This window comes from Chiloscyllium punctatum, chromosome 3 (genome assembly GCF_047496795.1).
Source record: "Chiloscyllium punctatum isolate Juve2018m chromosome 3, sChiPun1.3, whole genome shotgun sequence".
Classification (NCBI taxonomy): domain Eukaryota; kingdom Metazoa; phylum Chordata; class Chondrichthyes; order Orectolobiformes; family Hemiscylliidae; genus Chiloscyllium; species Chiloscyllium punctatum.
This window is the reverse complement of record NC_092741.1, coordinates 38,965,842-38,988,955: the sequence shown is the minus strand read 5'-3', so window position 1 is coordinate 38,988,955 and position 23,114 is coordinate 38,965,842. Positions and strand designations below refer to the sequence as shown.

At 42.5% G+C, this 23,114-nt stretch overlaps 1 protein-coding gene across 5 annotated transcripts in view; it reads right to left on the bottom strand.

Annotated features, from left to right (window-relative positions):
- Positions 1 to 22,733, bottom strand: part of LOC140457921 (tyrosine-protein kinase Fyn) — a 292,224-nt gene extending 269,491 nt beyond the window's left edge. For 4 of the 5 annotated variants that reach the window (XM_072551741.1, XM_072551762.1, XM_072551721.1 and 1 more), the window contains exon 1: positions 22,615 to 22,733. The gene's annotated coding sequence lies outside the window, so the exon portion shown is untranslated. Of the gene's footprint in view, positions 1 to 22,610 lie in introns of all 5 variants that reach the window. The other variant, XM_072551732.1, reaches the window with a different exon arrangement.
- Positions 22,734 to 23,114: the final 381 nt, after the last annotated feature.

The following is a 23,114-nucleotide window of genomic DNA, read 5'->3' as shown; positions in this document are numbered from 1 at the left end:
CCATGAATATTACTCACAACCAAATCCAATTCAGGACTGGCACCTGCGCCCAGAGATTGATTATAGTACAGAACTCCCTACCACAGAGTGCAGTCATTCAATGGATGTTAGATAAGCAGACAATGGAGAAAGAAATAGAATGCTGCCAGGGTCAAGAGGAGAAGATTAAAGGGAGCTCCCCACAAACAGCATAAATGCCAGCAGAATGGCCTGCTTCTGTGCGATACTATATAATCTGGAAAGATTAGATTTCCTACAGTTTGGAAACAGGCCTTTCGGCCCAACAAGTCCACACCAACCCACCTAGAGCCACCTAGAGCCATTCCCCTACATCCACCTAACTACGGGCAATTGAGCATGGCCAATTCACCTAACCTGCACATCTCTAGACTGTGGGAGGAAACCAGAGCACCCAGAGGAAACACACGCAGACACAGGGAGAATGTGCAAACTCCACACAGACAGTCACCCGAGGCTGGAATCGAACCTGGGATCCTGGTGCTGTGAGGCAGCAGTGCTAACCACTGAGCCACAGTGCTGCCCCTGTTATGATGAGGTATGAACAACATGGAAAACATACACCTGGATTCCAACCGTTCACAATATCTCAAGACACGATCACGTTTTTTTTAAAATTCACTCATGAGTACCACTGGTTGGTCAGCAGTTATTACCTGTCCTGAGTTGCCCAATACAGAACCATCTTGCAAGTAGGCTGATTTCATTGAGCCCACCAGCAGTGGAAGGTATAACTCTTGGGCGACCAGGCTACCATTAAGGCTGGCATGACCAATCCCGACCAAACACTATAGCCCAACTGCTGCAGCAAAATAATGTGGTGGATAATTTGCAGCAACACAAACACTGAAGATTCGCACTTTGAAGTAAAGTCAATGAGCAGCAACTAATCAGTTAGGCTCAGAAGGAACAAACAAATTTGACATTTCTGGGAGGTCCCTTCTTTGGGACCATTTCAAAAATAGAGCCCTCAGTCTCTTTAACACACAGACTTCTTACATTTCCTGTTTTTGAAACTGTGTAAGAGACATAAAGTAGGAGCTTCATTAGAAATTGGCTGTTCAGTTTTCAAATAGAAATTTAGTCAGCTTTCGAATAAATTAGAATAAATTCAACTGTCGTTGGCTTTTGTTAGTGAAGAGTGCACCCACACTTCAATTTAACGGGAGATGTCTTCAGCGAGCATGACAATGTCTCAGGTTGGACAACATGGATTAGGAGAAGGAACAGTGCAGATCTCATGAGGAGAGAATAAAATAAAACAGGAAAATTAAAATAGGTATATGTCCATTTTTGGCCATAATAAAAGACTCAAACATGTTGCTTTGAATTATGCTAGTTGACTTCTCATTTTCTCAAAAGGTTTAGTCATCTCTTCAAAATAAAATGGAAAAAGAAATTCACCACCGCGATAGTTTACATTTCTTACAATCATATCTGTTGGCAGATTTGCGATGCAGTATATGGCTTGGAGCAGAACTGCAAGATATGTCTCTCTAGGCTATAAATTACACGTGGCAGCTGTAATCACTGGCATTGAAACCACAACACAGAAACTGGCCATTCGACAAAATCAGCTCATTCTGGGGTTTATCCATCTCATAAGCTGCAGTTGGAATCCCAAGCCTGCCCAGCTCCACTTGCTTTCCATCCCCTATTTGATATTACTAAATGTTGATATGGTTCGACTTCAGTTAACAGCAACATGCCAGAGATTCACAAGCCAATGTAAAGCGTTTTCTTTATCAGTTTTCTGCCCTGATGCACAGAGTTAAGCAATTCTAAATGATCACATTTTATCCTGCATTGTTGTTCATCGTCATTTAAGACTTGCTCGACTGCTGGAAACACTTTCTATCCACTCTGCCACTTCAAAACTTTAAAAGATGTCAAAATTACCTCAGTCTTCTAACAGGACAGTCCAATGTTTTCACTGCCACCTCAAATCAGACAGCACATCCTCACAGAACTGGCATACTTGAAAGGACAATGAAAACTTCAAGAAAAACATGAAGTTTATAGAGTGCCTTTCAGGATGTACCAAGGTGCGTTAAAGCTAATGAAGCTGTCTTGAAGTATGGTGACATTTAAATTGCAGGAAACATAAATTTGTGCCTAATAACAGACAGCAATGAAATAAGTAACCATATCATCTATTGTAATTGTGTCTGAGGGGAAAACATTGGATGGATGCTGGGGAGAACTCTGCTAGTCCTCTCAAAAATGATGCCTTGGGCTGTACGAAGCCTATCAGAAAGGCAATTCAGGCTCTCCGTTTCCCTCAGCATTGTGCTGAATTGTCAGCCTTGACTAACTGTTCAAGTCTCTTGAGTGGGACTTGAACCCACAACCTTTGAGTGAAAGACAAGAATGCTATCACAGCTGCAGCAAAAGACCAAAAACATGTAAAACAAGCACAATATGTTCCAACTGGAACATGTGTTAGATACTCCTGTGAAATGGCTAGGGATATTTTATGATGCAAAAGGCATTGTATAAGTGGGGTGACACGGTGGCTCAGAGGTTAGCACTGCTGCCTCACAGTGCCAGGGACTTGGGTTTGATTCCCGCCTTGGGTGACTGGCTGTGTGGAGCTTGCATATTCTCACCGTGTCTGCGTGGGTTCCCTCCCACAATCCGAAGATATACAGGCCATACTAAATTGCCCATAGTATTAGGTGCATTAGTCAGGGGTAAACATAGATATGGGAATGGGTCTGGGTGGGGTTACTCTCGGGAGGGTCAGTGTGGACTTGGTGAGCTGAAGGGCCTGTTTCCATACTGTAGGGAATCTAGTCCAAATATAAAGTTGTTGTTTAAACAACATGAGGCAATCCTTCAGCACACTGTACTGGTGTTGTGCTGTCCATTTAGTCCCCTTTTACAGATTTGAAAGGTACTATGGATTCTAGCTCCATAGCTATTTCTTCCAAAATAGTGCTCTCCCAACACTGCTGAAGAAAAGAAAAACAGAAATTGCTGGCGAAAATCAGTAGGTCTGGCAGCATTGGTGAGTAGAAAGCAGAATTAGTCCATTAACCCTTTGCTGTTTCTGACTCATCTCCCTTCTGCCCTCACCCCTTCCCTCCCACAACAATGAGTGGGTCACCCTGGTCCTTACTTACCACCAGCCTCCACATCCGAAGGATTGTAACTTGTCTTTCATCACCCCCAGTGGGATGCCACAACCGGACACACATTCCCCTCCCCTCCTTTATCAGTATTCCTCCGGGACTGTTCCCCCTGGGACTCTCTGGTACAGTCCGCCTCCATTGCCCCTCCTCACATCTCCATAAGCATCTTCCCATACAATTGCAGAAGATGGAACACCCACCCATTTACCTCCTCCCTTCTCACTATTCAAGGCCCCAGACACAAGTGAAGCAGTGATTTCTCTGTACTTCACTCAATGTAGTCCACTTGGGAGACTGCATTGTAGAACACCTATGTTCCATCCGTAAAAAGGACCCTGAGTTTCCAATTGCCTGCCATTTCAACACAGCTCGATGTTCCCACGCCAACATTTCCTTCTCAAGCCTACTGCACTGTTCCAGTGTGCCTCAGCACAAACACAAAGGGCAACGTCTCACTTTCCACTTGGGGATTCTGCAGCCTCTAAGACTCAACATTGAGTTTGATAACTTTAGACCCTGATCCCTTCCTTTCAAGTTTTTTACCCACCCCCACACCTATTATGACGTGGGTTGCTCTTAGCACAGTCACCCATTCTCATCTCCTCCTAGGTCCATTATCACTCTATATGGGCTGCTTTCAGTACAGCTCACCCATTTTCTCCTACTCTTAGCTCTCAGTATCACTCATTCAGCTTTTCTTCTGGCCTGGATTAGAGTGGTGCTGGAAAAGCACAGCAGATCAGGCAGCATCTGAGGAGCAGGAAAATCGATGTTTCGGGCCTGGGCTGCTATCCAGAATCTTCTCGGTCACCTAACACTTTCACATCTCCCTCTCTCTGGGCTCCTACTCCACCTTTTCCTCCCAATCCCACCTTCAACATTTTACTTGCTGCTAACAGTTTTGATAAAGAGGTACTGGACTCTGCTTTCTTCCCACAGATGCTGTCAAACCTGCTGAGTTTCTCCAGCAATTTCTTTCTTTTGTTTCAGATCTCCAGCATCCGCGGTTCTTTGTTCTCTTTCACTGTTCAAGAAAAAAAATTCTTATTTACAGTCCTTTTGCTCAGTATCTAAATTTTGATCTTCTAGTTGCTGATTGAAAATGAAGAAATTTGGGATGTCTTAGGGTTGGGCAAGGCATGACAGCAATGTTCATTTTTCTCTTATTTGCTTTGTCAGACTTCCTCTGTTACTAAATCACAGAATCTCTATAGTGTGGAAGCAGGCAATTCGGCCCATCAAGTCCAAACTGACCTTCCAAAGAGCATCCCAACCAGACCCACACCCTAGCCTTTCCCTGTAACCCTGCATTTCCCATGGCTAATACACCTAACTTACACATCCCTAGACACTATGGGCAATTTAGTGTGGCAATCCACCTAACTTGCACATCTTTCAACTGTGGGAGAAAACCCCCACAAACACAGGGAGAATGGGCAAACTCCACACAGACACCCACCCGAGGCTGGAATCGAACCCAGGTCCCTGGCGCAGTGAGGCAGCAGTGGTAACCAATGAGCCATCGTGCTAACCCATGCTTTCTTATAAGTAGTACTGCTAGGTATTAGCTTATAAAATCCATTTTGTGCCTTTCACTGGCCTTAGTAACCTTTCTGAACCTGGATACTCAATGTTCTAACTGGCACTTGTACCTCTGCTGTTGTGTTGTAGACCTTTAATTACGATCTTTCCACTCACTCTCCCACTAATGAACCCTCAAGAATTTTTTAAACAGAGAAACAATTAATTCAGGTATTACCGTTTTAACATTCTATATCCCTTTGCGCTCACTTTCCCACTCAGAAACTATCACTGCACATTGCCTTGCACTAAATTTCATCGGTAATCTCTCCATCCAATCTGCTACTCTACATCCTCCTAAAGTTGTACAACTCCCCTTGGTTATTCTCACTTCAGTTTTGTGCGTCGTCTGTAAATTTTGATTTGTCGAGGGAGGCTGCAGAGTTATCCTGCTCCACCCACAAGAAAAACAAAATTAACATAAAAGTTAAAAATAGGTCACAAATTTACTTCAAGCACACGACATGGCATCAGGAGTACAGATTTGTAATTCCCTGTGCACAGCCCTTTTCTTTTCCCCTCAACCTTATCACTGGAGCCATTTGAATCGCAACATTTCAACAAAGCACAACCCATATTCCACAATCACTAATTTTCTAACGTCCAAGTTATACATGACTGGAGAGGGTATTTAAGAAAGAAGCTTATTTTCTGAACCTGAGAATGTAATCTCTTAACATGGCCATCTAATATATCCCTGCTAGCAAGAATGAATTACTTCAATGCAGGACTCACCTTAGGATACTTTGTTGAACCTTTGTAGCGAATAAAATACTTTGGGAGCTGAAGTAACTCCACAGAGGCCGGTATCCCGTCACCAAGTCATTTATTTACAGATGCACAGTACATGGGCTCTGACCAGCCAGCTCAGAGCCAGGCCCTAGAATAGGAGACTCGATGAATATCGTGTTAATAGGTTTTTGTTTTTTTTTTCACAAAATACTGTCAAAAGTAAACTAACTCCACTGAGGCTGGTATCCCGTCACAAGGTCACCTTTTATTTTCAGGTGGAGAGTCATTGACACCATCTCCTTTTAATATCTGTCAGTCAGAGTTCCCCGATTGGCCCTGGTTAACAACACCTATCAAGGATTTCATAATCAGGAAGATCCACCAAGCCTTGGTACTAATCACTACAGGAATGTAGCTGCTACTGTTACACAGGGAAGCAACTGCCAACAGCACTTTAATAGAAGGTCCACAAACAATTACGGAATAACTGACAAAGTTAATCTGCTTCGATAGTCTTAGCCGAGGTAGAACTCGCTGCTCATTTTTTATTTTTTTTTGGTTTTGTGAAAGACCAGGTTTCCACATAAAATCCCCTCTGAACGTGGTCACCCCAGGCACATGAGCACTCCTCCAATGTAATACTAAAAGGAACAAGCTGGATTATGTGCTCAAAACCTGCCATGAGCCTTGAACCTACTCTCTGCTGTAGCAGAACAAAGAAGCTGCCACTGGTACACAAGGATAACAGAGACTGAATGGTTTAATCAGAAGGTAGTCTTTAAAAAAGCTGTTCTTTAAAAGTAATGCTTTCTGAAAAGTGTCACCAGTGCTTTTCATAAAAGGAGCTACTTATTCATACAATTTTCATGCAAAATTAAATCTCTACAAATTAAATTAAAACTACTACAAAGCCAAAAGTCAGAATTTAAGAAGATAAAATTTGAACTGAAAGCTGTGCAGTGCACCGAAATTCTCCAATGGTAAACGACGGCCTTATTTCAACAGAAAGATATGAGTTCCATTAAATGCTGGTTAAAATAAACTTCAATATTGTTCTGACTGCTGTTGGGCACTCAGACAAATAGAACAGCATTGATTATTAAAGCTGCAGCCTCTGCAAAATGGAATGTTTATTAAGCAGTAATTCAACAAACAGATTAAATTGAAAGTACGTCTTTCCCATCCAATGTGGCACAGCTGGTTTTCAAAAGGCTGGTTACAAATGCAAGAAGCATTTTGACAATGTTTTCTTTCAAAATCATGCAATAGTTCCTTTCCGAGCTTTTGCAGCTTGAACTTGGTTTCTGTGAATGACTAATGACCACAAATTATTGGCTGAAGCAAAACAAGCTTTCCAAATTCAGTCATTTCCACAATTCTGATTCTTGAATCTCGCTCAAATGATGGAGATCATTTGAATTTTAATTCCTCCTCCTGTTTGCGCCCCCGTCCCTCTCACTGTTCTGCCATCATGCTCTGATCAAACTTCAGAATGGCAGAACTTGTAAGAAGTTAGAGCCACAGTGGGTGGCTGACAGGGTTTGTTGTTTTTGCAATAAACCCCAAGTTGTCACAGAGCAAACCTAAAAGACTCCCAATATTACAATCATACTTTCTTTACCCTCAATTTAGCCAAGAAAGCAAAAACTAAAGTAACCCATTGCTTTTAAATGACCATGTTTTGTGGCCAATTCCCCAGGTTGTGCAGATGGAATACCGGAGGTTAAAAGTTACTTCCAGCCATCATCTCACAAACCCACAAGAATCTGATCATACATTTGAATTGCTCCAAGTATGAAAAGGATCGGAACATAAGGAGTTTAGTAAAACCTCCCGACCCAAATCCCTTTTTTTTTCCTAGTAGGGTCAATAGGTCTTTTTAAGACTGATAAAAAGACACAGCCCCAGAGCAGAAGCTCAGGCAAGATTTGCTTTTTGAAACATGAGGTAGTAACACTCATTCGAAGAGCTGGTATGGGCACAATGGATTGCACGGTCCCTTTCTGCACCGTAACACTTGTGTGATTTTGTGAAACTGATCATAGTTTCCATAGTCACAGGGTAGTACTGACTCATTCAGTTTCTCCAAACAAGCACAACAGCGTGACTCAAAATCAGACTTTTTTTTAGTAAAAACATGTAAAGAGCTTTCATCCAAAGCAACGTGGAAAGACTGGAAAGTTTACAGTGGAGAAAAGGAAGCCAAGACGGTATAATTAATTCACACTGTGAAGGTTTTTTAAGGGAGTAGGTGGGTGGACCTGAGTGATACATTGGATTACTGGGACTTCCAGAAATAGGGCAGGAGGCTTCACGGCTAAATCCCTGGAATTCCCTCTCTAATGGCACTGTGCATCTATCTAAAAGCACACAAACTACAGCGATTCAAGAAGGCAGCTCACCACCACCTTCTCAAGGGCAACGAGAGACAGGCAATAAATGCTGGCCCAGCTTGTGACGCCCATATCCCATAAATGAATAATCAGAAAAATAATGTGTTGGGTTGATGCACAGATAAATTCAAACGTTATGTACTGACAAAAAAATCGTAAAAGTCTGAAACAAGCTGTCTGGGTAACCGTAGTAACAAGTACTCTGGAATGGTCAAGACAGAACTAGACATTTGAATATTGGCGATCATTCTTGGAGATCAATCAAACAGGCTAAAGAGTCTATTCCATTCCTGGAAGGTGTACTGAAGAACTAGTTCAAAGGTCTGAAAAGTCAAAATGTTTGAGAACAGGATCATCCCTCATCCAGTAATAATATTTGCCACTTTGGCAGTAACTCTGTGAAAATGAAAGAGGGAAGAAAACATATTTAAAAGCAGAAAAATTGATACAAGTTAATATTGTTATTCATTTGGGTAACCGGGCATCACTGGCTGGGCCATCATTTATTACCCACCCCTAGTTGCCCTTGAGAAGGTGGTGGTGAGCTGACTCCTTGAACCGCTGCAGGCCATGTGCTGGGCAAATAGACCCATCATGCCCATAGGAAGGGAATTCCACAATTTTAACCTAGTGACAGTGCAGAAACCATGATATATTTCCAAGATGGTATGTGGCTTGGATAAGAACTTGCAGGTGGTGATGTTCGCATATATCTGCTGGAAGGAAGTGGTCATGACAGTGCTGTCTAAGGATCTTCTTTGAATTTCTGCACCGCATCTGCAGTATACCCCACAGCTACTGAGTATCAGCAGTGGAGGGAGGTTATGTTTGTGGATATGGTGCCAATCAAGTGACTGCTTTGTCCTAGATGGAGTTAAGTTTCTTGATTCTTGTTGGGGCTGCACTCATCCAAGCAAGTGGATAGTATTCCATCATTCTCCTGGCTTATGCCTTGTGGTGGTGACAGGCTTTGGGGAGTCAGGAGGGGAGTTACTCACTGCAGTATTCCTAGCCTCTGATCTGCTCGTGGAGCCACTGTATTTACATGAGTGGTCCAGTTCAGTTTCTGGTCCATGGTAAACCCCAAGATGTTGAGAGTGGGGATTCAGTAATGGGACTGCTTTATGTTGAAGAACTACTATTAAAAGCAGCTGCATCAAAAAGGCACTTTAGCAAAGATAGGAATTAAACTTGCTTGCATTTCATGAATAAAACATTTCTACCAATGAAATCTCCTGAACCAAACACTCACTTGCTACAATTAGAACCAGGAAAGTTGAATACAAGTGAAAAAGTGAGTAAAAATATTCTAAAATTATTCACATAAATATAGTCAGACATCACATGACACCAAGTTAGAGTCCAACAGGTTTATTTAAAATTACAAGCTTTTGGAGTAGACTCAGAGAGTCACAGAGATGTACAGCATGGAAACAGACCATTTGATCCAACCCGTCCATGCCGACCAGATATCCCAACCCAATCTAGTCCCACCTACCAGCACCCGGCCCATATCCCTCCAAACCCTTCCTATTCATATACCCATCCAAATGCCTCTTAAATGTTGCAGTTGTACCAGCCTCCACAACTTCCTCTGGCAGCTCATTCCATACACTACCACTCTAAGTTGCCCCTTAGGTCTTTTTTATGTCTTTCCCCTCTCACCCTAAATCTATGCCCTCTATTCTGCACTCCCCGACCCCAGGGAAAAGACATTGTCTATTTATCCTATCCATGCCTCTCATGATTTTATAAACCTCTCTCAGGTCACCCCTCAGCCTCTGACGCTCCAGGGAAAACAGCCATAGCCTATTCAACCTCTCCCTACAGCTCAAATCCTCCAACCCTGGCAACATCCTTGTATGTCTTTTCTGAACCCTTTCAAGTTTCACAACTTCTTTCCAATAAGAAGGAGACCAGAATTGCACACAATATTCCAATAGTGGCCTAACCAATGTCTTGTACAGCCACAACAGACCTCCCAACTCCTGTACTCAATACTCTGACCAATAAAGGAAAACATACCAAACGCCTTCTTCACTATCCTGTCTACCTTTGACTCCACTTTCAAGGAGCTACGAACCTGCACTCCAAGGTCTCTTTGTTCAGCATCACAGTACTGCTCCTTCTTGAGGTCACCTAACAAAGGAGCAGCGCTTTGAAAGCTTGTGATTCCAAATAAACTTGTTGGACTATAAGCTGGTGTTGTGTGACATCTGGCCTTGTCCACTCCAGTCCAACACCAGCACCACCACATCGTACAGAAATACAGAGGGAGGAGACAGATGCCTGACCAAACTTAGATAAAATGAAAACAAAGTTCTGCAGAGGCCAGAAATCTGAAAGAGACGCTGAAATTGCTGGAAAAACACAGTAGGTCTAGCAGCATCTATGAAGAGAGAAACAGAGTTAATGCTTTGACGCCAAGATGACTCTTCTCTGAAGAAATTCTAAAGAAGAATTATACAAAATGTCGAGATAAAATGCTTCGGATTACTCATCTATAATCTGATGAAATGCAATAAGACATTGATTCTTAGCTCATGATTTCTGAGAGTTGGGATCTTTAAAGTTCAACTAGTTGAGATGCAAATGATTCAAATATGATTCAAAAAACAAATTCCCCTGGTGCTTGCAGAATGGAAGCAATCAAACACACCAAGTTGGAACCCTGTGTAGTTATGATCACCATCCTGGTGTGAGCTGACCTCAGCGTGCACAGTGGACACCTACATTCATCAACAAAGCCAGGGTCTACACAGGAGTGAAAACAGACTTTTGTGTCAGCAGTAAAGAACTTTCTGCTGATTGTGCTGGGAGATGACTTGAACCTTTGTATACTGAATCCTGCATCTTGGAAACTCTGCAGCACCTATCTTAAACCCACATCCTGTAGCAGCTGTTGCACAAGAGCAGCAGCAAGTTAGACTTTAAAAGGTTGCAGCCCCAATACTAAGTGCTTCGGTAGAATTTATAAACGTAACTGCAGGGGGAAACCTTTTGAACCAAAAAGTACAATCCTCTTCTGGCATAGACATCACTCACAAGAAGGATAGCACTACAGATGAGTTCTGCACATAAATGACACATTCATAGGCATTCTTAAAAACAACAATATTGTCAATAAAGGACTGGTACAAATGCAACAATAGGCATGGCGTAAACAATTAGTCGCATGCAACGTTTCACCAAAAACCTCATAGCAATACTTTAAAAACATGTTGGTGGTTTGGATTAAGATGTTGGTAAGCAAAGCACATGCTGATTGCTGCAACAGTGGTTCACATTCACCTCATTGTCACCACAGCAACCAGCTCAAAACCTCCCGTCAGCTTCAGTAAAACGGAAGCTCAGAATTTGCAGCAACATCAAACGCACAGGTAAGTATGACTAAAATTAAAGTACCTGCTGGTGGGAAGGGTAGACTACAAAGGATTTCCCGAAACGTTAACTCTGACTTCTCTTCACAGATGCTGCCAGATTTGCTGAGCTTTTCCAGCAACTTCTGTTTCTGTAAAATATTTCCTGGGCCTGCTAATGACATGCATATTTATGTGCATTAAACAGACTGTTGTAGTTTAACAGAAGTCTGGACAAGTTGAGAGTTACTAATTGCTCCTCCGTCCCAGTACAGGTAACATCCATACAACACCGATTATTGCAAAAGTCCATGAAAGGCAAGTGGTCAAGGACTATTTGAGAGGATGGGACTGTTTCTCTTGGAAAGGTAATGGCTGACAAGAGGCAATTCAAAATTAGAAGGGTCCCTTGGCAGAGTCAATCAGGACAAACCGTTCCCATCGAGAACAAAAAGGCACAGATTCAACTGAGCTTGCTGAAAAAACAATGGTAACGAGAGGAGAAACTCTTCCACACAGTGAGAGTGGGTAGGATCTGATTGCATTGCCAGAGGGAATGGCAGGGTCAACTGACATTTAAGAGGGAACGGATATTAGCTAAAAAGGAAACTCTTACAATGGCTGCAAGGAGAAGGAAGACAGGAGTATACCATCAGGTGAACTGTTCCTTCAGAACAGCCCGGACACGATGAGCAGAAATAGGTGGCATGGTGGCTCAGTGGTTAGCACTACTGCCTCACAGTACCAGGGACCCAGGTTTGATTCCAGGCTCAGGGTGACTGTCTATGTGGAGTTTGCATATTCTCCCTGTGTCTGTGTGGACTCCCTCCTGGTGCTCGGTTTCCTCCCACAATTCAAAGATGAGTAGGTTAGGCACGTTAGTCAGGGGTAAATGTAGGATAGGGGAGCAGATCTGGGAGGGGTCCCCTTTGGTGAGTCAGTTTGGGCTGAAGGGCCTGTTTCCACACTGTAGGGATTCTATGAAATACCTCTTTCCTTAACCAGTCCTTGATGCTGTGGAACAAATGTTATTTAAAAAATGAACATTTACTTCAGGGCTTTTGTAAAAAGGTCCAGATAAATATTACTTAGAACTGCTTAACCTCAGAGTTAAAACAGTGTTTATCCCGACTGCTTTCTGCCTGGTCTGACTGCAGAGGTGACAATTCACAGCCACAGTTTCAACCATGAAAATAATACCTACAGTGTAACATACTTTGACATTGCTGTGTACGAGGTGACATGTTGCAACATTACTGTCTACAAGGTAACATGTTCCAATATTGCTGTGTACATGACATAAATGAGTTCTTCAGGTTCTGCCATGCAGGACACAGCTCACTTTTTCCCAGTTTGTACTGCAGCAGTTCAAGGCAACAGCTCACCATCACTTTCTCAAGGGCAACTAGGGCTGGGCGACAAATGCTGGCCCAGCCAGTGACACTCACATCCCATGAATCAATCAACATAGTTCAAGCCAACAAAATCCTCCTCTGATTTCATTTCTAAGCAGCAGCTGGGTTTACTGATTGTAAATTCTGGCTGAATGTCACATGAACATGTCTGAGTAACACCAACTTACTCCTGACCAAGAATCCCTGCCAACACTCCACTCGTTTCATGGCGACTTATAGCAGTTTTATTCCACATTGAATATTTTATTAAAAATTAGTTAGCTAACAGAATTGTTTGGTTACATTGAGAGATTCGAGGGCCTGTATGTTTACACTACTCAAGCTTTGCTGGTTGTAAGTTCCAAGGGTTCTCCAGATTTGAAAATCCTTGGGACAAATGTGATGTTTGTCAAGAGATCTGGTAGGTATCTCACATTGAATATTTTGGCTATTTCACTGTGTGTGCACACTAAATTAAAATTACAAACCGTGACGTGCAAATATCATTCCATTTTGTGAACTATTCTGTACCAATTTATTCAGTATCAAGAAATGTTCTGACCCTGCTGTAAAATAACAGCCCATCTTTGCAATGCAAAAATACTTCGTAAAAGTTGCAGTGACAAAATTCAGTACCTTCTTCCTCCCCTGCCCCCACTACCAGAAATCACAATTAAGTAGGTTAGAAAGCTACAAAACTGGTCATGACAACCTACAGCACAGAATCAATAAGATATCATTGCTGTTACAGGACTGACAAAAACAGCAATAGAGACACAAGATCAGCAATTCCTGGCGTCAATTCAGTCCATGTTGACTTCACTGATCTCAGTGAGGCCATCAGCTATAGACAATGTCATCATTCCTTTGTTGACATAGGAGCTCATGCTCCTGAGCACAGGAATAGCAAAGGGCAGTCCAGCTCCTCAGGTTGGCTCCACCATTCATTTAGTTAGATGATGGTTTATCAGCATCTAATCCACACCCCTTGATATCCTTACCCCAGGAAACAAAAATGATCAATCACGTTCTTGAAAACTTCAACTGCCCTTGAATCCAGAGTTGTACAACTGAGCAAATTCCAGACTTACACTATCCTAGTGGTGAAGAATGGATTCTCAACCACGCTCCTTAATGGCCGAACACCCATTTTATGGTTGGGATGTTTCATTCCAGATTTTCCCAGATGCAACAGGCTTCTTGTCTATCTATCCATCTCCTTTTCTGAGGAAGGATGTTCTTGCTCTCAATGGAGTGAAGGTTTCCCAGGCTGATTCCGGGGATGGAGGGTCTGACATATGATGAGAGATTGACTAGCTGAGGACTGTTTTTGCTGGAGTTCAGATGAATGAAGGAGGGTCACATAGAGACTTATAAAACTCTAGGAGGACTAGACAGGATAGATGCAGGGAGGATGTTTTCGATGGTGGGTGCGTCCAGAACCAGGCGTCACAGTCTGAAGATACGGGGCAGACCACTGAGCACGGAGATGCGAAGACATTTCTTCACCCAAAGAGTGGTGAGCCTGTGGAATTCATTACCACAGGACGTAGTTGATGCCAAAACATTGAATGCATTCAAGAGGCAGCTAGATGTAGCACTTGGGGCAAATGGGATCAAAGGTTATTGGGAGAAAGGAGGTTCAGGCGACTGAGTTGGACAATCAGCCAAAATCATGATGAGTAGTAGAACAGGCTCGAAGGGCTGAATGGCCTCCTTCAGGTCTTATGTTTCTATGAAACAAATCATTTTAAACACCTCAATCTGATCTCCGTCAATCCTCTATACCCAAGGAAATAGGAGCCAAAGCTGTCTTTAAAATTTAACCTTTGGTGTGTTAACGTTGAGATCCTGAAACCCAAAATATTCTTCTGGAGGTGCAGTGTCTAAAATTGACCTGAACTTCAGCAGGGGTCTGACTAAGATTTGGTCCAACTGAAGAATACTTTGTGCTCTATGGTTTCCCTTTGAGGTAAAGACCAATACACTGTTAGGCTTTGAAACATTGGAATAAGAGAAATGTATTTAGCTGGCCAAGTTGTTGCATCATTTGATGGAAACATAATGGATCTCTATCCATTTTCCAATACCCATCTCTAACCATTTCCCAATCCCCACGTTACTTCCATATTACTTAGTACCTGTGGCTAACAAATTTAATACTTCATCCAGCATCAATTGCCATCTGTGAAGACAAGAGCCCCAAACTTCAACCATCCTTCAACAAAACTGATTCTTAATTGCATAACGGTTGGGATCTCGCTATGTTTTTGACCATGTCTCCCAGTTGTGGATTCCCAAGCTACTGGAAATATTTCTCACTGTCAACCCAGTCAGCTCCTCTTGGAATCTTGAGGAATTCTAAAATTCCAGGCTGCACAGCCCCTTAGTTTCTGTTGTACTCTGTGGAATTCAGAAAGAGTTGACCTCTTGTGTTTGGCCTACGTTCACTTACCTTTAGTGATTTCTGGACCTGAACCCCAAAATCCCTCTTTTATTAAACTTCTATTTTATTATCATTTTGAAATATACCAATTCATCTTCCATAAATTCATCCCTACATTAAACTTCATTTACAACTATCCCTGCTTTGCTTCCCATCATAAGCTATGCCATCTAACTTATCACAGTCCATTTTGCAGTCATCTACTGGAAAGTGCATGTGTAGGAACATGGTGTGCACTGGGTAAGGCTCAGTTAGAATACCTGTTTGGCAACACCCGTCTTCAAAGCCCTAAATGGCCCCTGAGTGAAGTACTGGATGGCAGTTAACCACCTCATGTTCATCAACCTCTTCAGAAGCAGAGACATTGGGCATAATAATCAATTCTTCTCTTGCCCCAGGCTTTGCTGCTTTAAGAAAAACCAGCCATCAAAATACTTTATAGTACCTTTTGATCAAACAATCAGCCTCCCCAATATTTATACAGCACAATGTTGAAAGGAGAGGGTGTGAATAGGAAGGGTTTGGAGAGATATGGGCAGGGTGTTGGCAGTTGGGACTAGTTTGGGTTGGGATATCTGGTTGGCATGGATGGGTTGGACCGAAGTGTCTGTTTCCGTGCTGTACATCTCTATGACTCTATGACTACATGTTTTGCAATGGAAGAGATGTGAATACACATTTAACTCAGAAGCATTTTAACATCAAGGTACGCTACATAATTTTTTTAACCTTTGCAAATTCAAGGTCATGAGTTGGTGGAAATTACAAATCCTGTGATTTACAAGATATGCACCCTGCACTTAATTCACCACAACAATCCAATTCCTCCCACAGGAAAGGCAATGCAAATAACATTATGTTCGTACGTGATGCAAAACCCTTGCAGTTGTTACTTGATAACAGATAATTTTGACTATGAAAAGGCTGCTATACAAACTTAATTTGCAATATTCCAATAACAGCAATATGTTTTCAATCATCATTCACTTATTGAGGAAGTGGGATGGAGCAAATCAGCCACAGATTTGTACCATACAATAATCAAATCAGATTGCTGAAACAGCACTACTACTTAATATCTTGTTTTAAAAAAAAGGAGGAAATCTAGCAGTAACCTGGTTAATGTTCAGTAGATAGAAGTTCAATAATTACAACAACAGCCAATCACTTCCAAAACAGAAATGCTCAATGAATGACCAATAGTAATTTGTCAGTTCAGGAAAATCAACAGTAGCATTGCAATTCATTGTTTACCAAATGGATACTTTAGTCAATTACTGACAACACATTTATATCACAGAAACAGGCCATTTGGCCCATTGGATCCATGCTTCTCCATCCATCCTTCCTTCCTCATCTAATTCCCATCAATTACTCTATTCCTCTCATTCTCATCTGTCTCTCGAGCTCATTGTTTTAGCTCAATGGCTCTTTTTGGTTGCAGGCTCCTTATAAACTAGCCTCAATGTGTGAAGGTCCAGAATCAGACTCAATGCCAGACCCATTTAGTGACCATTTATTTGTTCACAGTGAATCTTTGCAAAAACTAGCACAAATTATGCTTTCACACTAACTGCTCATTTTTGTGTTATGGATCTACACAGAGAGCTAGGCTGAAGCTGTCGACACTCATCACCTTCAGAGTCCTTATAGCCCTTAGAGCAACAGCAGCCAGGATCAGTTACACACCCCCTTCCAGGTAGTAAAGTGGTAAGCTAGCTAGCTAACCCAGCCATGCACAGGGAAAGCACATTTAAAAACTAAATTCAACACTTACTTTCATCAACTGCTCAATCAAGACTTAAAGGTGCATTTTTAAAGTTAACTTTAACATTTATTCTGGCTGGCCAGCTGTAAAATAAACTACCTCCAAAGTCCCACTGGAGGCTTCAAAGCTGATAACAAACTAGACTTGAATTGGTTTGCTCTCATCGGTTATCTATTTAAAAACTTATTCATTTGCATTTTGCACCGAGTTATTCGAGTTTGGAACACAGTTACAGGGAATAGCTGAGGCACTGACCATCCCTGAAGGTGAGTGTAAATACATGTTTGAAGCAGAGGCATGGGAAGACAGCAAGGCCTTATTTTCTTTTCCAGAGAATTCCATGGGTTGACAAAGACATGCTGATTCTTTGGAAACACAGAAAAGAGGTACAGGAGTAGGCCATTCGGCCCTTCGAGCCTGCTCCACTATTCAATATGATTATGGCTGACCATTGAACTCCTAGTTTCTCTCCACACTCTTTGTTCCCTTTAGACCTAAGAATCATATCTATCTCCTCCTTATAAATACTCAACGCTATGGCCGCAGCTGCTTTCTGTAGCTGACCATTCCACATGCTCATCCCTCTCTGGATGAAGATATTTCTCTTCATGTGATTCCTGTATGACCTATCCTGTATCCTTAGACTGTGAGCTCTGGTTCTGAACTCCCAAGATATTGAGAACATACTTCCCACATTCTTCTTTGTCATTGAGTCATACAGCACTAAAACAGACCCTTCGGTCCAATTTATCTATACCAATCAAATTTCCCAAATTGAACTATTTCCAATGCCTGCATTTGGCCTATATCCCTCTAAACCTTTCCTAGTCATGTATCTGTCCAAGTGCCTTTTAAATGTTGTAACTGTATATGCATCTACCACATTGTCAGTTCATTCCACATACGAACCATTCTCTGTGTGAAAAGACCATCCCTCAGGTCTCATTCAAATCTTTCTCCTCTCACCTTAAAAATATGCCCTCTAGTTTTGAACTCCATATCCTGTAAGAATTTTGCAGGTTTCTATGAGATCCCTCTCATTTTTCTAAACTCCAGTGAATCCGATCCAGCCGTTCTTCATATGTCAGTCCACAAATACTGTCCTTGTCAACATTTTCAATGCTTTTTCCTCGCACCCCTTGCAAAATGGACTGGCGAATGTTGATAACATTGGAAAGACTGCAGCCGGGGTGCTGTTTGTAAATTTGTGCTCAGGATTTCGGGAAGAGATCTGGAGGCAATCAAGAGGTGCAATTTCCCTAGGATGCAGCCCGGCTTGTGGAATTACAAATACAAACAAAAATGTTTTTGGAATTACGGCCACTTGTTACAAGTGCTCAGAGTGAAGGAGGGATGTAACGGAATTGACTGAAATAAGCTGTTCCCAGTAAGTGATGGGTCCAGAACATGGATGAAAGTTTGGGCAGAGAATGGGAAAACCCTTTCAAACAGCAAACCCCATGTCAGACTGTGAGGCTGTGAAAAGCACCACGGGAATTTGAGAGTGAAATTAGAGATAGCGTCAATGTTGAAGAATAAGTTAGATAGATGGTTGAGGAATAAAAGTGAACGAGGAAGGAGGGAGCACCTGGGATTAACCATATGGATTACGTGACAGATAAATACCAGTCCAAATTTGTCAGAAGAACCATCCTTTTCTGTGGAACTCTTCATATTCACTCTTCATATTCTGGTCTTTGCAAACGTTTGCCCTAATTTGACATTTGTTTTAGTTAAAAGGATGCAAGGTCACTTCCTGTCTTAAGTGGCACAGATACATACAGGATTTTTAAAATATACAATGGCCGGGCTTCTAAATATAAATAGTTTCCAGTCACTACAGTTTCGTTTCTATTTGTTCATGGGATGTGGGCAGTGCTGGCGTATTATTAAAGCGAAGGTCTGTAGATAGAACTAAGATAGGTGTGTGTGCACGTGTGTGCACGTGTGGGATAGGAAGTACAGAAAGGCTCAGGGATCTATCTTCAGGCACAGCAGATAAAAGGGATAACTAGGAGAAAGGCGACAGTCAACGCAGGACTAATCATATTGTACTTGAATGCGTACAGCATACAAAACAAGACAAATTAGTTTGGAGCGCAGATTGAAATTGGTAGGTAGGACATTGTGAGTATCACAGAGATGTGGTTGTAACTGGAGCCGGGCTGGAAACTAACTATCCAAGAATACACATCCTAATTAAATGACAGGCAGGGGGATCAGCACTGCATTGTTAGTAAGAAAAGAAATTAAATCAATTGCAAGAAGATAACTGAGGGGATTGTAGAGGCATTGGTGGTGTTCTTAGAGGATTCACTGGAGTCCGGGAGGGTCCCAAAGGACTGGAAAATGGCCAATGTAACACCTCTGTTTAAGAAGGGAGGGAGGCAGATAAGGGGAATTTATAGGCTGGTTAGCCTGACCTTGGTCATTGGTAAGATTTTAGAGTCCAACATTAAGGATAGGATTGCGGAGTACTTAGAATAGTTACAAAGGACTGAATCACCACTGTTTTGTCAAGAGGAAGTCACGCCTGACAAATCTGTTAGAATTCTTTAACAAGTTAATAAGCAAATTAAACAAAGGGGAGTCAATGGATGTGATCTATTTGGATTTCCAGAAGGCCTTTGCCAGGGTGCAGCTAAATAAGTTAAAAGCCCACGGTGTTAAGGGCAAGGTACTGGCATGGATAGATCATTGGCCGACTGGCAGAGGCAGACAGTAGGGATAAAGGGATTTTTTCAGGATGGCAGCTGGTGACTAGTGAAATCACCAGTGACTGGGACCACAATTGTTCACATAATACCATTAATGACCTGGACAAAGGAACTGGGCACATGGTTTGCTAAGTTTGCAGATGGCACAAAGATAGGTGGAGGGAAAGGTGGTGTTGAGGAAGTGGGAAGGCTGTACAAGGATTTGGGCAGACTAGGAGAGTGGGAAAAGAAGTGGCAGATGGAATATAATGTGGGAAAGTGTGAGGTTATGCACTTTGGTAGGAAGAACAGAAGCACAGATTGTTTTCTAAATGAGATAGGCTTTGGAAAGCTGAAGTGCAAAGGTTATTGGAAGCTGTGGTTCAGGATTCTCCTAAGATTTATACACAGGTTCAGTTGGCAGTTAGGTTGCTGGGAAGGCAAATTCAATGTTAGCATTCATGTCATGAGGGCACGCTGGCTCAGTGGTTAGCACTGCTGCCTCACCGCGCCAGGAACCCAGATTCAATTCCCGCCTTTAGCAACTATCTGTATGGAGTTTGCACATTCTTCCTGTGTCTGTGTAGGTCTGCTCTGATTGCCTCCAACAATCCAAACAGGCTAAATTGCCCACAGTGTTAGGTGCATTAGTCTGGGGTAAATATAGGGTAGGGGAATTGGTCTGGGTGGGTTACTCTTCGGTGGGTCGGTATGGATTTGTTGGGCTGAAGGGCCTGTTTCCATACTGTAGGGAATCTAATCTAATACAAAAACAGGGATGTACTACTGAGGTTCTATGAAACTCAGGTCAGACCATAGTTGGAATACTGTGAGTGTTTTTGGGCTCTGTATCTGATGAAGAATGGGGTCCAGAGGAGATTTACAAGAATGATCCCAGGGATGAAGGGGCTTGTCATATGAGGAACGGCTGAGGACTGTGGATCTGTATTTGGCAGAGTTCAGAAGGATGAGGGGAGATCTTGTAGAAAACTGAGATGTCTGGATAGAGTGGATGTGGAGCAGATGTTTCCACTGGTAGGAGAGACTCGAACCCAAGGGCATAGCATCAGAGTGAAGGGATAACCCTTTAGAACTGAGAAGAGGAGGGTTTTTTTCAGCCAGAATGTACCTAATCTATGGAATGCATTGCCAAAGAAGGCTGTGGGTATTTAAGACAGTGATAGATAGGTTTTTAATTAGTAAGGGCTTTAGGGGTTTTGGGGAGAAGACAGGAGAGTGTGGTTGAGGAACATATCGGCCATGAATGAATGGTGGAGCAAACTCAAACATCAAATTGCCTAATTCTGCTCCTGTATCTTATGGCTTTATAGGTTCACAATTCTATTAGGGAGAGAATTCCAAGATTTTGACCCAGCGGCACTGAAAGAATGACAATATATTGCCAAGTCAGGATGGTGTGAATGTAGAGTCATCATTTCTTATCCTGAACCTGTTACTTTTCACTTTACTTCGAATTAGTATTGCTGGAATCGTGACTGTGGGATCATTAAAAATTTCCAAACCATTCAGCCGTTAAACGAGAGATTATAAAAACAACAGTGTTTCTACAGCAGTATCAGCCTCCCAGAGAACACATACAGCGGCTGCACATCAAATTAGAATTCACTCACTCATATGCACATTGATAATGTATATAATCCTTATACAGAGTCCCACATGGTGCCCAGAAATGCTCTTGTAGAAATGTTTTATTAAACTATTTTTCCCTGCCTAATTCACACAGAAACATTATATACATGATTCCACAAAGTACGAATCTAGCACAGCTTTGTAACAGTAAAAGATTTTGAGTCTATAATAAAGGCTCTGTGAACACAGTGTGTAAATAAGAGGCTGCTTTGAGGGGGAGAAAAAGTAACACTTTATCAAATCCCAACAAAGAAGGAAAGAGCACAAATGATGTGCACCCTGTAGTTACACCTGTATAAGGCTATGACAGCACCAAATGGCCCATTTGACAGTCTGGGCTACCAATATCCGCTCCCTAATGCACTTCTAATACAACTCGGTCTCTAACAATGGGGGTGAGGGCGAGTGAGAACTCTCGAGTAGAATTTGGCGAAAGAAGGGTATTTCAAACCAAAATTTTCGAATCAACACCAGACTCAAAACACAGCAAATGGTCATGAACTTAAGATGAAAGCGCACCCAGGGTAAACCGCAGTTTACAAAGTGGATCATAACTAGCTAAAGCTTGAAAGAAAGCGTTTCATTTGGGAAGAAACTGAATACAGTCCGAACTAACAGGGAAGGGAGTAGGCAGCTTTCCCACGAACCCTTTTTCAATAAATGTAGATAAGCAGGACTAGTGTCGGATTCATTTCTGGTGCACTGCTTACCAAATATAGCAGGGTTTTTCCGCTACAAGCTTTCGATGATGGGGTGGAAAACAATGTAACACAATGTAACAGCATAAAAACTGTCTATTTTAAAAAGATATCAAAACTGGCAAGTGCAGAGAGAGTCTGGAGACTTCATACTGCGGTTACAGCCCAGTGTTTGTTATTGACATTTGGTAGCAGCTTTGTTATAAAGGAACACTTCAAAATAAGGTCAGTGCCAGAGAGAGGAAGGGGGAGGGAGAGGAATAACAAGCGAACATATCTAACTGCTCGGCTTTTTCCTTTGGAGGATCCTCCAGCCGTCCGATGTTTGATTTACAAGATTAATAACGGGACTTGGAAGCTTTCAGAATGAAAGGCTGTTCCGGCTGAAATTGTCGCCCAACACAATCCTCGGGACAGATCAGAAATCCTCCTTTAGCTAAAGATCTCAGAATACCAGCAAGCTCACAGCAATAAAGGTTGAACTGTGGAAAAAGAAAACATCCGAGAGCTAATTTTAAGCGGCACACAGTGCAGACCCGCGAGGTGCGGGTGACAATTACATGGAGAATGAGTCAATGTGTTGTGAGCAAATCTGCTGCAGCCCTTCTCCCTCACACACACACAAATCACATCCACCTCACAGGCACCTCCCTCTGCAATACTGCAAGCAAACTTCAAATCAAGCTGCAATCTTCTTATTTTCAATAGCACAGAGAGGAGAATATAAGAACAAGCTCTCACCTACCCGAGAATGAAGGTTCCAGCTTTGTACTCACAACCCCTCTGTCTGGGGCTGACTGAGTGCCTCTGACGTCACCAGGCTCGCCCTCTCATACCAACCTGGTACTGCAACCGAACCTGATGTCAGCACGGAAGTGTCGTCACTGCGGAGGGTAGAGCAGTGGCTTACATCACAATGGGACTGGGATGGGGCGTCCTCCCCTCCCACTGACCTCACAATAGGGTTGGAATGTTGTTCTCTCCTCCTGATGACGTCCCACTGAGGTTGGAATGTAGTCCACTGTTCTTGTTGACATCATAATGGGCTTGGAATGGGTCTCCTGCTGGCGTCACAATGGGATTGGAATGGAGTGCCCCTTTTGCTGAGGACACAATTGGGTTGGAATAGGCTCCTCTATTTACTTCAGAGCAGGATACTTTGAAAGGAGATCTATTTGGTGTTGGGGGGGGTACAAAATAATGAAGGGGCTAGATAAGGGCTGGATGAAAAAGTATTCCAGCTCA